The following is a 13,548-nucleotide window of genomic DNA, read 5'->3' as shown; positions in this document are numbered from 1 at the left end:
ACATGTGTAATATATTTCTATTGGATAGCACCGGTACCAAGAATAGGTACTATACTGAAAAAATCTCAGATGTGATGGAAAGTTATGGAAACTGGAAAACAAGGACACTTATTTTAGAGGCTAGTAAGACAACAATGCAGAGGAGAAGTATTTGGTAAAACTTGCTGTCAGTAATTTGAAAGGCAAGTAACGCAAGCTAATGCATTTGTAGCTCTTGGGGAAAGAGGTTGGAAAACAAAGCTGTACTGTGCTGCTTTTAGCTCACTTTGACAGGATATTATAAGAAAAAGATGAGTTGAGAAAAGAATTGGCTGGTTTGCAGGTAGAAATGAGAAGCAATAAAGTTTGAGTCCAGAAATTTGGGGATTTATAGGGCAGCTGCTTCTGCTTCTCATTTCCAGTAGGTTAGAAATGAAATTGGAAAGGTCTTTGAGCAGTTAACTATTATTATTTTATGTTTTTATTGACAGTTCTTCACACAAATACAGTCCATACACGGTATGTGATCAGTGACTCACAATATCATCACCTAGCTGTGTATTCATCACCATGATCATCCCTAGAACATTTGTATTACTCCGGAAAAAGAAACAAAAAGGAAAAACTCATACATCCCATACCCCTCACCCCTCCCTCTCACTGACTACTTCATCTCAATCCAACAAACTTACTTCACCCCTAAGCCTCCCTACTATTTACTTATGTTTTATCCATATTCTTCCATTCATCTGTCCAAACCCTGGACAAAAGGAGCATTAGACACAAGGTTTTCACAATCACATAGTCACACTGTTAAAGTTATATCATTATACAATTGTCTTCATCATTATACAATTGTCTTCAAGAGTCAAGGCTACTGGAACACAGCTCAACAGTTTCAGGTACACTCTCCAGCCACTCTAACACATCATAAACTAAAAAGGGATATCTGTATATTGTATAAGAATAGCCTCCAGAACAGCCTCTCAACTCTGTTTGAACACTCTCAGACACTGAAACTTTACGTTGTCTCATTTTCTTCTTCCCCCTTTTGGTCAAGAAGGCTTTCTCAATCCCATAGTGCTGGGTTCTGGTGAATCCCAGGAGTTCAAGCAGATAATTAAACTCAGTCTTATGGCAAGGTTCAAATCAAGATTTTATGACCATAACTTCCATTGTTAAACTTCTGAATGAATTAAGGTGACTTGGAGTAAAGTCTTAACTAAAGTGGTACTTCCTTTTGCTGGGTCAAAGAAAAGAGACTAAAGGTAAAACCAGGTAAACTAAAGATATACCCACAATTGAGTAGTGAGATATAGAAAGATGTGTACGGTCTCATAGTGTGAGAAAGCAAAGCAATGTAGCAAATCTAAGAATCATCCAGAAAAAAAGCTGTTGTTCTGGACATGTTCACTTGGAACTGGCTAGAACCACATAGATGAGAAATCTGAGTTTTTCAGGGACTCGTACAGTGAAAGAAATCAAAGCATGAGAAAAAGTCTGAAGAAAGCGTAACTGCGACTCAATGGTCTTGGTCTCCGCCCCACTTCCCCAGCTTTCTGTAAGAGGACTGAGAAAGCTGCTCATCTGAGAAAGGTATGATTTCTGATGACAGTTTCACTTGAGGAGGATAACAGACTAGGAACAGTCTGTAGAGAATAGAGCCAAGAGATCCAGAGAATAATGGAATGAAAAATGTACCTCCCAAGGAAGAGTCAGAGTATTCCTTACCCCCAGGACAGAGGGTTCTTGGACTGACTGTTCATCTGGGTTTAGGAATTGCTGTGAACCAATGACTATTGTATTTTCCATTCTTTTTGAATGCGAGTAGTTTTTCAAAATATTCTTTTTATTGTGAAAAGTAATATATATGCAAAATAATAAATTTCAAAACATACCATAATACTTAGGTATAGAACAGATTTCAGAGTTTGGTATGGGTTACAATTCCACAATTTTAGGTTTTTCCTTCTGGCTGCTCTAAGGCACTGGGGATTAAAAGAAATATCAATATAATGATTCAGGAGTCATACTCATTTGTTAAATCCTATCTTCTCTGTTATAACTCTCCGTTTTCCTTTGATCTTTCTCCTGTACTTTAGGGGGTATTTGAGCTATTCCCATTCTGACTTTTTCATGTTGGAAAATAATATGGGATAGGTGGCTAAGTACGTGGAACCTTGAGTAGGACATGAGATTTTGTTGGTTTGTCCAGAGTGATGCCCCAGTAAATCCTAGAGTGATTTGAACAATGAATAAAAAAGTACTTGCAAAGTCCCCTTCGGGGAATGGTGAGAAAGGGGGAAAATTCAACTTCACCAAGTTGAATTCTTGATATTCTCACAAGCAGTGCAGGCAATCAAAGCTATAGGCTGAGCCCCCGATCTTGGGGTTTGTTCATATGAAACTTAACCCGACAAAGGATAAGTCAAGCTTACTTAAAATTAGGCCTAAGAGTTACCCCCAAGAGAACCTCTTTTGTTGCTCAGATGTGGCCTCTCTCCAGCCAGCACAACAAGCAAACTCACCACCCTCCCCTGTCTACGTGGGACATGACTCCCAGGGGTGTGGACCTTCCTGGCAACGTGGATGAAAATCCTGGAATGAACTGAGATTCAGCATCAAGGAATTGAGAAAACCTTCTTGACCAAAAGGGGAAAGAGTGAAATGAGACAAAATAAAGTGTCAATGGCTGAGAGATTCCAGAGAGAGTCAAGAGGTTATCCTGGAGGTTATTCTTACGCATTAAATAGCTATCACGTTGTTAGTTGAGATGTAGTGGAGAGGCTGGAGGAAACTGCCTGAAAATGTGGAGCTGTGTTCCAGTAGCCATGTTTCTTAAAGGTGATTGCATAATGATATAGGTTTCACAATGTGACTGTGTGATTGTGAAAACCTTGTGTCTGATGCTCCTTTTATCTACCTTATCAACAGATGAGTAAAACATATAGAAGAAAGATGGCTAATAGGGGGAACAGATGTTAAAATAAAGTTAGTGAAATGCTGGTGATCGGGGAGGGGGGGAGGGGGTATGGTATGTATGAATTTTTTTCTGTTTTCTTTTTATTTCTTTTTCTGAATAGATGCAGATGTTCCAAGAAATGATCATGATGATGAATATACAACTATGTGATGATATTGTGAATTACTGATTATATATGTAGAACGGAATGATCAAAAGTTATGAATGTTTGCGTTTGGTGTTTTTTGCTATTTAAAAAAAATTTTTAATTAATAACAAAAATAATAATATGGGATAGGTAGGATGTGACTAGTTGATGTTCTGGAGAGGTTGGCTTCTCTGGGTTTCAGGACTTACTGGCCTAGGAACCCATTTACAGGTTATAGGTTTCTGGAAAGTAATCATAGTGCATGGAATCTTGGTAGAATCTCAGCTAAAGGCCTAGGTGTTCTTTAGGGTTGACAGGGATGGTTTTGATGGGGTGTTGGCAAACCATGGTAAATAGCAGTATTTAGCTGAAACTTGCATATGAGTAGCTTCCAGAGTAGCCTCTCGACTCTATTTGAACTCTCTTCACCACTGATACCTTCTTTGTTACAATTCTTTCCCTCCTTTTGGTCAGATGGCATTGTTGATCCCATGGTGCCAAGGGGATTTTCACCTCTGGATGTCATGTTCCATGTAGTGGGAGAGGGTAATGATTTTACTTGCAGAGTTGGACTTAGAGAGAGAGGGGGGCCATGTCTGAGCAACAAAAGAGGTCTTCTGGAAGTAGCTCTTCAACATAGCTATAGGTGGGCTTAGCTTCTCTGTTATATAAGTAAGCTTCACAAGAGCAATTCTCGAGATTAAGGGCTTGGCCTATTGAGTTGGGAATCCCTGATGTTTGACACAGTATCAGGGGTTTCCCCGGTGGTAAAGTTTAATAGTTCATATTTTTTCTCCAGTTCCACAAGGGAATTTGCTAGTACTTTTTAATTACCTGTTCACCATGCTCTGGGATATATCCTAGCATTATTTTAAGCTATACTGAATTATCAGTGATAGTTTTTTATGGTTCTCCTTACCTTGTTCTGTCATTGTTGTATATGAGGTAGTAGAATAGCTTGTCTTTTAAGTAAATGGGTCTTTGAGTTAAGAAGAGCTGCATCTGAACTTGATGGAGAGGCTATTTCTACATCACTTACAGGTCCTGGCATTTGAACTTGATGGTATGACTAGATGGGGTTTTGGGCCATCTTCTGCAGGGATGGGGCATGAATCCTGCATGTGAAAAGATTTGACCAGCAGGGAGACTTGGGAATCACTGTGATTCTTCACAGGTAGTCCACTTCTTTTCAAGCACATGATAAGATTGTATTTTCCTGTCATTTTTGAAGCCATGTGTGGCCATGTGACTTAATTGTGGCCAATAAAATTGAGTGGAAGTTCAAGAACAAGATGTGATTTACCACATTCTCTTTTACTTTCCTTGAAAAAGGCAGTCTTGGAAGCATGTGTCAGGTGGAGTCTAGGTTCCTGAGGGACTGACTAGCAAATTCCTCCTGCTAACCTGAATTGGATATGTAAAATTAGTGAGAAACTTTTGGGTGTCAAGCCATTGAGATTTTGAAATTGTTTGTTACTGTAGCACAATCTCACTATTCCAGATTGATTTGTTGAATTATAATTTTAGCCATGGTAGGTGCTCAATAAATGTTAGAATTGAATGCATTGAAATTTGGGGGCAGAAGGAAAATGTACAACTTCTGAAACTGCCGACATTGAGCTTTTTGGCTTATATTCCTCACAGTACCTAACCCACACACTGACCACATTAACTAAGTACCCTCTTATGTATTATATATTATGAAAAGAGATTACTTAGGTAGAAGACACAGGAAAAGTAGAAAAAAATTGAAGCTTTGCAGTGTTATAGTAAGAAAGAACTGTTCAGAGCTGAACGTTGGTGTAGTTTACTGAATCATTTAAAGCTTATCCCGTAACTGGCTGTATCAACCCAAGTTATGATTGTAGATCATCTAGAGAAAGTGTTGTAAATAATTCTTTCTAACACAGGCTTGAGGGAGGAAAGGGAATCTTTATTTTGTTTTAAGGGAGTCTTTTTTTTTGTTTAAATGAGAGAGGAAAAATTCAAACTTTAATTTTGTCTAGTCATAGTAGCAATGGCAGTAACAGTAACAGTTTTAGTCTAGTGCTAGAGTTTGAGCCCTTTCCTGAAGTGAAGCTCTAAGTGGAGAATCCTGGTGTATAAACTGATCCTAGTGGTTCTGCTCTGATTTATATGAGTACCTTGGAACTCCACGCGTTCATCTTTTCTGCTGACATCAGAAGACTGCTTTGTGGAAGGAGTTTGAAGATCCCTATTCTGGAGCAGGTGTAGCCACTGTGGCCATCTTCATTTTGGAGGGTTGGGAGAAGAAACCCAATTTTTACATCCTGTTTTTAAATCCTGGCTAATTTCCAAGTTTAAAACCGACTTGGAAGATGTACAGCAGAAAGGGTGTTGGGTGTGGTAGCCCTGGAGGTGGGGGATAGAGAAGATTGATATCACCAAAGATGAGAGAAGCAGAAAAACTGAAAAGGCTGATATAAGACCTCAAAACCAAGATTTCTGGAGGTTTTGTTTTTATAGTCAGTGCAGTATTCTAAGCCTTGTCTAATTCTTCCTGGAGAGATTTCCCCTCAAAGTATTTTAAACTGTAAGTATCTAGGAAATTACTGACCCGAATAACTCATGCCCTGAACATTTTGAATTTTAGAAATTTTCAGAATTTATTTTGAAGGGAAATACAAATAATTAAACATTGGAGTTATAAATGATACGCTTTCCAAAATTTAATTTAAGAAAATTAAAACTTAAGGGAAAGAGTTCCAGGTTATTTTAAGAATAATTGATCTGCGGTTATTGAAAAAGCTGAACTGAAATCTGTTACGGTTTTTTTCTTTTCTTTTCTTTTCTTTTTTTAAACATTTTTCATCGTGAAATACAACATATATATATATAGATATAAAGTAACATGTTTCCAAGTACATTTTAACAAGTAGTTATAGAACACATTTCTGATTTGGTGTGGATTACAGTTCTACACCAGAGTTTTCTGATGTTTCCTTCTAACTGCTCCAAGACACTGGAGACTAAAAGAAATATTAATATAATTACTCAGCAGTCATACTCAATTGTTAAATCCTGTATTTTCTGTTATAACTCCTCTTTCTCCTTTGATCTTTCTCCTAATCTTTAGGCTAGGCCCATTCTAAGTTTTTCATGTTGAAAAGGGGTGTTTATAGTATAGGATAGGGGGATGGAACTAGTTGATGTTCTTGGGAGAGGCTGACCCCTCTGGGTTTCAGGACTTATCTGGCCTAGGAACCATCTGGAGATTATAGATCTCTGGAAAGTAAACTTATGTACATGAAACTTTTGTAGAATCTTAGAGCTCTAGATATATTCTTTGGGATTCAAAGGCATGGTGTTGGTTGGGGGTTGGCAAACCCTGACAATTAGCAAAATCCAGCTGAAGCTTGTGTAGGAGTAGCCTCCAGAGTAGCCTCTTGGCTCTGTTTGAACTCTTTTAGACACTGATACCTTATTTTGTTACATTTCTTTTCCCCCTTTTGATCCGGAAGATATTGTTCATCCCACTGTGCTAGGGCCAGGCTCATCCCTGAGAGTCATATCCCACGTTGCCAGGGAGAATTTCACCCCTGGATGTCATACTCCAGGTAGGGGGGAGGACAATTTTGCTGGATATAGGAGTCTTGGTTGGCAGTTTTTCTCTTTTAGTAAATTAAATATATCATCCCACTGTCTTCTAGCCTCCATGGTTTCTGCTGAGAAATCTACACATAGTCTTATTGGGTTTCCCTTGTATGTGATGGATTGTTTTTCTCTTGCTGCTTTCAAGATCCTCTCTTTCTCTTTGACCTCTGACATTCTAACTAGTAAGTGTCTTGGAGAATGCCTATTTGGGTCTAATCTCTTTGGGGTGCGCTAAACTTCTTGGATCTGTAATTTTAGGTCTTTCATAAGAGTTGGGAAGTTTTCAGTGATAATTTCTTCCATTAGTTTTTCTCCTCCTTTTCCCTTCTCTTCTCCTTCTGGGACACCCACAACACGTATATTTGTGCGGTTCATATTGTCCTTGAGTTCCCTGATACCCTGTTCAAATTTTTCCAATCTTTTCCCGATAGTTTCTGTTTCTTTTTGGAATTCAGATGTTCCATCCTCCAAATCACTAATTCTATCTTCTGTCTCTTTAAATCTATCATTGTAGGTATCCATTGTTTTTTCCATCTTTTCTACTTTATCCTTCACTTCCATAAGTTCTGTGATTTGTTTTTTCAGTTTTTCTATTTCTTCTTTTTGTTCAGCCCATGTCTTCTTCATGTCCTCCCTCAATTTATCGATTTCGTTTTTGAAGAGGTTTTCCATTTCTGTTCGTATATTCAGCATTAGTTGTCTCAGCTCCTGTATCTCATTTGGACTATTGGTTTGTTCCTTTGACTGGGCCATATTTTCAATTTTTTGAGCGTGATCCGTTATCTTCTGCTGGTGTCTGGGCATTTAGTCAGATTTCCCTGGGTGCTGGACCCAACAATTTGGAAGATTTTTCTGTGAAATCTCTGGGTTCTGTTTTTCTTATCCTGCCCAGTAGGTGGCGCTCGTGGCACACGTTTGTCTGCGGGTCCCACCAGTAAAAGGTGCTGTGGGTCCTTTAACTTTGGAAAACTCTCGCCGTGGGGGAGGTTCGCCAGCCGAAGCGGCTTGGAAGAGTGCCAGCTGGCCCAGGGTCCGAACGCGGGGAGGGTTGCCGGCCGCCACAGCCCGGGAGAACGCCCGTCCAAATTTCCTAGTCGGCCCGGGGCGCCAAGCACGGCAGGAGGGCGCCAGCCGCCGCTGCCCGCCCGGGAGAGTGCACCGTTCCCGGGGAGTCACGTGTTTGGAAGGGGCCCCCGCCCGTCACCGTTCTCCGCGGCCTGGGGATTTCCGATCCAATTCTCTCAGTTGGTCCAGGGGGCCGCGCGTGGTGTGGGCGCCAGCTGCCGCGGCTTGAGGGGACCGCCTGTCCAGTTCTCCCAGCCGGCCCAGGAAGGGGGAAGGGAGGAACTCCGACTGCTTGCCGCCCCGCCCGGTGAAGCCCGCGCCCCTCGGCGATCTCGCCGGAGCGGGTTCTCTCAGCCAGTCAGCCGTTCCAGGATGGGGTACGCTGTCTTTTTGATCTTTGTTGTGGCTCTGGGAGCTGTTCTGTATCGTTTCTACTCCCCTAGTAGCTGTTCTGGAGGAGAAACTAAGATCCACGCGTCTTACTAAGCCACCATCTTCTCCGGAAGTTCCCTCCAGGTAGGGGGGAGGGTAATGATTTTCCTTGCAGAGTTGGGTCACACTGAGAAGCAAAGGAGGTTTTCTGGAAGTAACCTTAGGCATAATTATAGGTAGACTTAGCATATTTGCTACAAAAATAAGTTTCATAGAGCAAGTATCATGGCTATTTTTTCTTTTCTTTTTTGTATGCTGTATGGTGGGGGTCACACTTCATTCATTTTCCATGTGACTATACTGTTATTGCAGCACCATTTGTTGACTTTGGGGGTTTGAGGAGAAGTGAATGGGGCAGGAATCAAACCTGGGTCTCCCACATGGCAGGTGAAAATTCTACCACTGAATTGCCCTTACACCCCCATCATGGCTATTTTTTAAAGAGAATTTTTTTGTTTGTTTGCTTGTTTGTTTTTACATGGGTAGGCACCAGAAATTGAACCCGGATCTCCAGCATGGCAGGCGAAAATTCTGCCACTGAGCCACCATTGCCTACCCTTAAAGAGAATTTTAAGAGATAACTGCAGCCATCCAATTTGAAAAAAGTTTTTCTTGCAACCTGCAATTAGAGTGAATTAGTAATAGAATTAACATAGGAACCATTTTTGCTTTATTAGTGTGTATCATAAACACATATTTAGTGGAACCTAGAAAAAAAAATGTTTACCTGCTGGGTTAGAAGATATGAAGTCTGAGAGTAGGATTATGAGAGGTGAAGTTAAAAAAAATGATGCATGACATTGCTGTTTTTGTATATGTCCTCCTTTGGTCTTACTGATGTTAAGAAGGAGACTTTAAATAGAAAGGAATAGTGTGTTTTATTTCTTCTAGTACTTAGCCTAAGAGTGTTTTTGCTTATTTTAATAATATAATGTTTAGAAGATTTAGTGATTTGGGAGGGAGGAGATTGTGAACCACTTTAGGATCTGATTTATATTAAAGTCATACATAGTTCGTTTTGGTATCAGGTGATGTTGGCTTCAAGGAATGAGATAGTGTCCCCTCCTCTTCAGTTTTTTGGAATAGTTTAAGCAGAATTAGTATTGACTCTTCTTGGAATGATTGGTAGAATCTCCTTCAAAGACATTTGGTCCTGGGCTTTACTTTTTTGGGAGGTTTTTGATGACTTACTCAATCTCTTTACTTGCTTTGTTGAGGTTTTCTGTTTCTTCTAGAGTCAGTGTAGGTTGTTCGTGTTTCTGGAAAATTCTGCTTCATCTAGGTTGTCTTATATGTGGGCATACAGTTGTTCATAGTATCCTCTTATGATCTTTTTTATTTCTGTGGGGTCAGTAGTAATGTGCCCCCTCTCATTTCTGATTTTATTTGCATTTTCTCTATTTTTTTTTTGGCCAATTCTGTTGCTCTTTTCAAAGAACCCACATTTGGTTTTGTTGATTCTTTCTATTCTTTTGTTCTCAATTTCATTCATTTCTGCTCTAATCTTTGTTATTTATTTCTGGGGTATGCAGTTAAGTCTTTGATTTTTAGCTCTTTCATCTTTTTTTTAATGTAGGTATTTAGGGCTATACATTTCCCTCTCAACAGTCCATCCAAAGTAAACAATCAGTAACTCAAAATATCATCACATAGTTGTGTATTCATCACCATAATCATTCTTAGGACATGTGCATCACTCCAGAAAAAGAAAAAGACAAAAACAAAACCCCATACATCCCATACCCCTTACCCTCCCTCTTTTTGACATATTGCAGTCTACCCAATTTTTTTAACCCTATATCCCCCTCCCCGTTATTTGTTTATTGGTCCTTATTTTTTTACTCATCTATCAATAACCCATAGAAAAGAAGCATCAGCCACAAGGTTTTCACAGTTGCACGGTCACACTGTAAAAGCTATATAGTTACACAATATTCTTCAAGAATGAAGGCCACTAGAATGCAGTTCAACAGTTCCAGGTATTTCCTTCTAGCTATTCTAATACACTGAAAACCAAAAAGGGATATCTATATGCCACATAAGAAACACCTCTGGACTATTTTAAATCTTTTAGTCACTGAAACTTTATTTTGTCTCATTTCTCCCTTCCCCCTTTTGATTGAAAAGACTTTCTCAATTCTATGATGCCAGGTCCTGGCTCACCCCCAGGAGTGATGTCTCATATTGCCAGGGAGATTTACACCCTGGGTGTCTTGTCTCATGTGGCAGGTGGTAGTGGTACACTTTTTGCTGTAGCTTCTTCATCTCCTGGTCCTGCTCTTTCCTTGATGCTATGTGATGCTCCTCTGGCCTCTGGAGTGCCAGAAACTATTGGTTCAGGCAGTTTTTGCCTATCCTCTAGTTGGTTTTATCCTCTAGTTGGGGGAATTTGTCCTGTACCTCCCAACTCTGCCATCTTGCCTAGAAGCTTATGTAGTTTGTTTTGATTCAAGAAAAAAATTATTTCATCTAGTTTAAATATTTATCTTATTTATAAATGTGGCTTCTGGTCATCTTCAGCTGTCTCTAAAAACCAAATCTACTTAACAGATGAATGTTCAGTACTTTTTGGATTTGAATAGTGAGAGCTGTGAGTTGTGATTGAATAGTGATTTGAAGTGAGAGTTGTGAGTTGTGATGTTCTTTTTACTCTTTATAGTAGCTTTAAGGTAGTCAGCCTTTTAATTTTTTTAATATGAAGAAGAGAGAAAACTGCCCCCTATAGCTTATGGAGGAAGGGAGGAGCCTTAGGAAGAGCACTGTCTGTAGTAATATATTGATAGTGTATCCTTCATGGATATTCAGAACTTCTTACCTGTGAAATTGAAGATTTTATCTCTTATTTTCCTAAAACAAGAAGCCCTTTATGGAAGTGGGAAATGGGAGACTTCTGGATTTTTAAAGTCACATTAATATGATTTGATCAAATTGCAATTTGAAGAAAATATTTATATGAAGGGGAAGCTAATTCAAACTGCTTTTTCTGTGAACTGGCCCTGATAAGGAACTGATCTTTAGCAATATTTGTATTATGATTGTGTGCAATTCTTTGTCTTATATCCTAGTTCCATACATTATTAACTATGTGACCTCAGACAAACTACCTAACTTCTCTGTTTTCTCATCTAGAAAATAGGGGAAAAAATAATACTAACTTCAGAATAGTTGGGAGCACGAAATGTGTTGTTCTTCTAGCAGAATACCTGACGAGTAGTAAATTTTATGTTCTAGCCACTATCATCTGTCATCTGTCATCATATGATAGAGGTGAACACTGTTCCCTTAATAAGAACTTATTTATTATTTAGTCCTTCAGATTAAATCTTTCACTTCACGGTATATTGATTGCAGCTCACATAGTCTTTTCCCCGTATATTTGTGGTATGATTATAAATGAGGTTTTACATAAGGTATATTAGAAAATCAATCTTCTCCATTTATGTTTGTATGTGTGTTCTGTATCCTATAAATGCTTGCATTATCTCAATATAATAGGATAGTTCTATTAGTTTTTAAATCTGCCACTAAATTTTTAAATCCTTTTGAATGAACCAGTGAAGTTACATCTTTTAAGGAACCCATGTCTACAATTAGGAACTCTCCCCCCCCCCCCCCAAAAAAATTGGGAGGATAAGGCTCTGAAATGACCGTAGGAATCTGAATAGTTATGACTGAAAATCTAATTAAGATAATAGGAGATCTGGTTGGATTATCCTGTAATTTTATTTTGGTGATTTATATTGCAGGTGAAACTGATTAAAGGGAAAATGTAAATAAGATAAACTTTTAGAATCAAATGAAGTAATTTCATCAGTGGTTAAAAAAACTGAAGGCAGGGATTATGAAAGACTTTGATAAGAACAACAGATTCCTAATGATACACTATTGATAAGGAGAATGTCTCATTTTATCAACAATATTCTAATTCATATTTATCAAGTGTTATTTAAATTAAGTATGAATACTCCAGACATGATAAATCATTAAGGACTTATCTTAAATATTGTTAGCTCTATTGAGGAAGGTATTTAGCATTTTTTCTAATAATATTTTTAGTAGAAACTTAGACATGCCCTGCATGATTAATGCTTAACTAATATTGATTATACAGACTATCATTAGTGCCTTCACTGGTTTCTCTTTTGCCATTGTTTGTTACATTTTATATGCCTGCTTACTCCCTCAGTTTTTGCTTACTTTTAGCATGCTAAAAGTACATTTGAATTAAGTGGATTTATATTATCTGATTTTAACTGGATAATCTTTTTTTTTTTTGGATTTCAATGTTTAATTTGTCATTATTGGGGGAAAGAGAGGAGAGAAAAAATCAAACAATTCACAACTTCAAAACATTTTTAACTGGATAATCTTTAAAGTGGACAAGTAGCTTTAATACTCCTGTAAAGAAACCATGGGTTGAACAGAATAAAAAAAGTGCAAGTACTACTGAGCAGCAGTAAAATGTCAGAGCAGTTTTTTATCTGCTGTTGATATATTGAACTTTACCTTACATATTTTGTTTTAGCTTGCTATCTCATACTAGCTTTACAGTTCATCATACAATTAAAAATGTTTATATTTCTATTTGTGTGTCTTATAATTACCTCATAATCAGAGTAGATATATATATATATATATGGTTAGTTAATAAATGTACGTGCATTTATGGAGGTGGGGTGTATGTTCAAACTTTAGTGATAGTATCAAGCAGTCAGAAAAATTTGGAGGCTTCATTCTCTTCCTCATCCACAAAAGCAAACAGTTTTTTCAGAGCCAAAGGACTGTTTAGTGGTGGATATGAAAAGTAGTTCCATCAGAATCCTTACAACCATTACTAGTATACTCAAGGAAATTATGCTTACATTTCATTTTTTTATCCTTTCTTTGGTATTTCTCCTCTTAGTATTTTAGTCACATGTTAAACAGTATCTTTCTGTCATTTTGTGCCACTATAGTTATTTGCCCATTGACCATATAAGAAAATTGTCTTTATCTTTGTAACCATATCATGTTTAAAAATATAGTTCATCATTTTAAATTCTTTGCTTCCCTCTCTTTTCCTTCTACTCTTACTTAGGTATGCAGGAATATTTTTTCTTTATCCCTTACGAATGTTGTTTTGGTAGGCCTGAAAATAACAAAAATCATGGTTCAACAGTAATCATGACTGACCAAGATATTGTCAGTGATGTACCAGGCCAGATGAAAAAGAAATTTGCACATTTTGAGGTAGATAGTAGACCTATAAAAAACCAGTGCTGTTTGTCAAGTTCTGGAAAATATATGCAGATTTCCTTGAATTCCTTTTCCATTTCTTAATATTCTTTTTGCATTTAAATTAGCTTTT

General features: G+C 38.0%; 1 protein-coding gene across 1 annotated transcript in view; it reads left to right on the top strand.

The window, feature by feature from the left end:
* Nucleotides 1–13,548, top strand: part of SP3 (Sp3 transcription factor) — a 67,576-nt gene that overhangs the window by 34,267 nt on the left and 19,761 nt on the right. The window lies entirely within an intron of this gene.

The sequence above is a fragment of the Tamandua tetradactyla genome, chromosome 3, assembly GCF_023851605.1.
Source record: "Tamandua tetradactyla isolate mTamTet1 chromosome 3, mTamTet1.pri, whole genome shotgun sequence".
NCBI classification, from domain to species: domain Eukaryota; kingdom Metazoa; phylum Chordata; class Mammalia; order Pilosa; family Myrmecophagidae; genus Tamandua; species Tamandua tetradactyla.
Note: the sequence above shows the minus strand (reverse complement) of the source record. Positions and strands in the feature narration are given on the sequence as shown.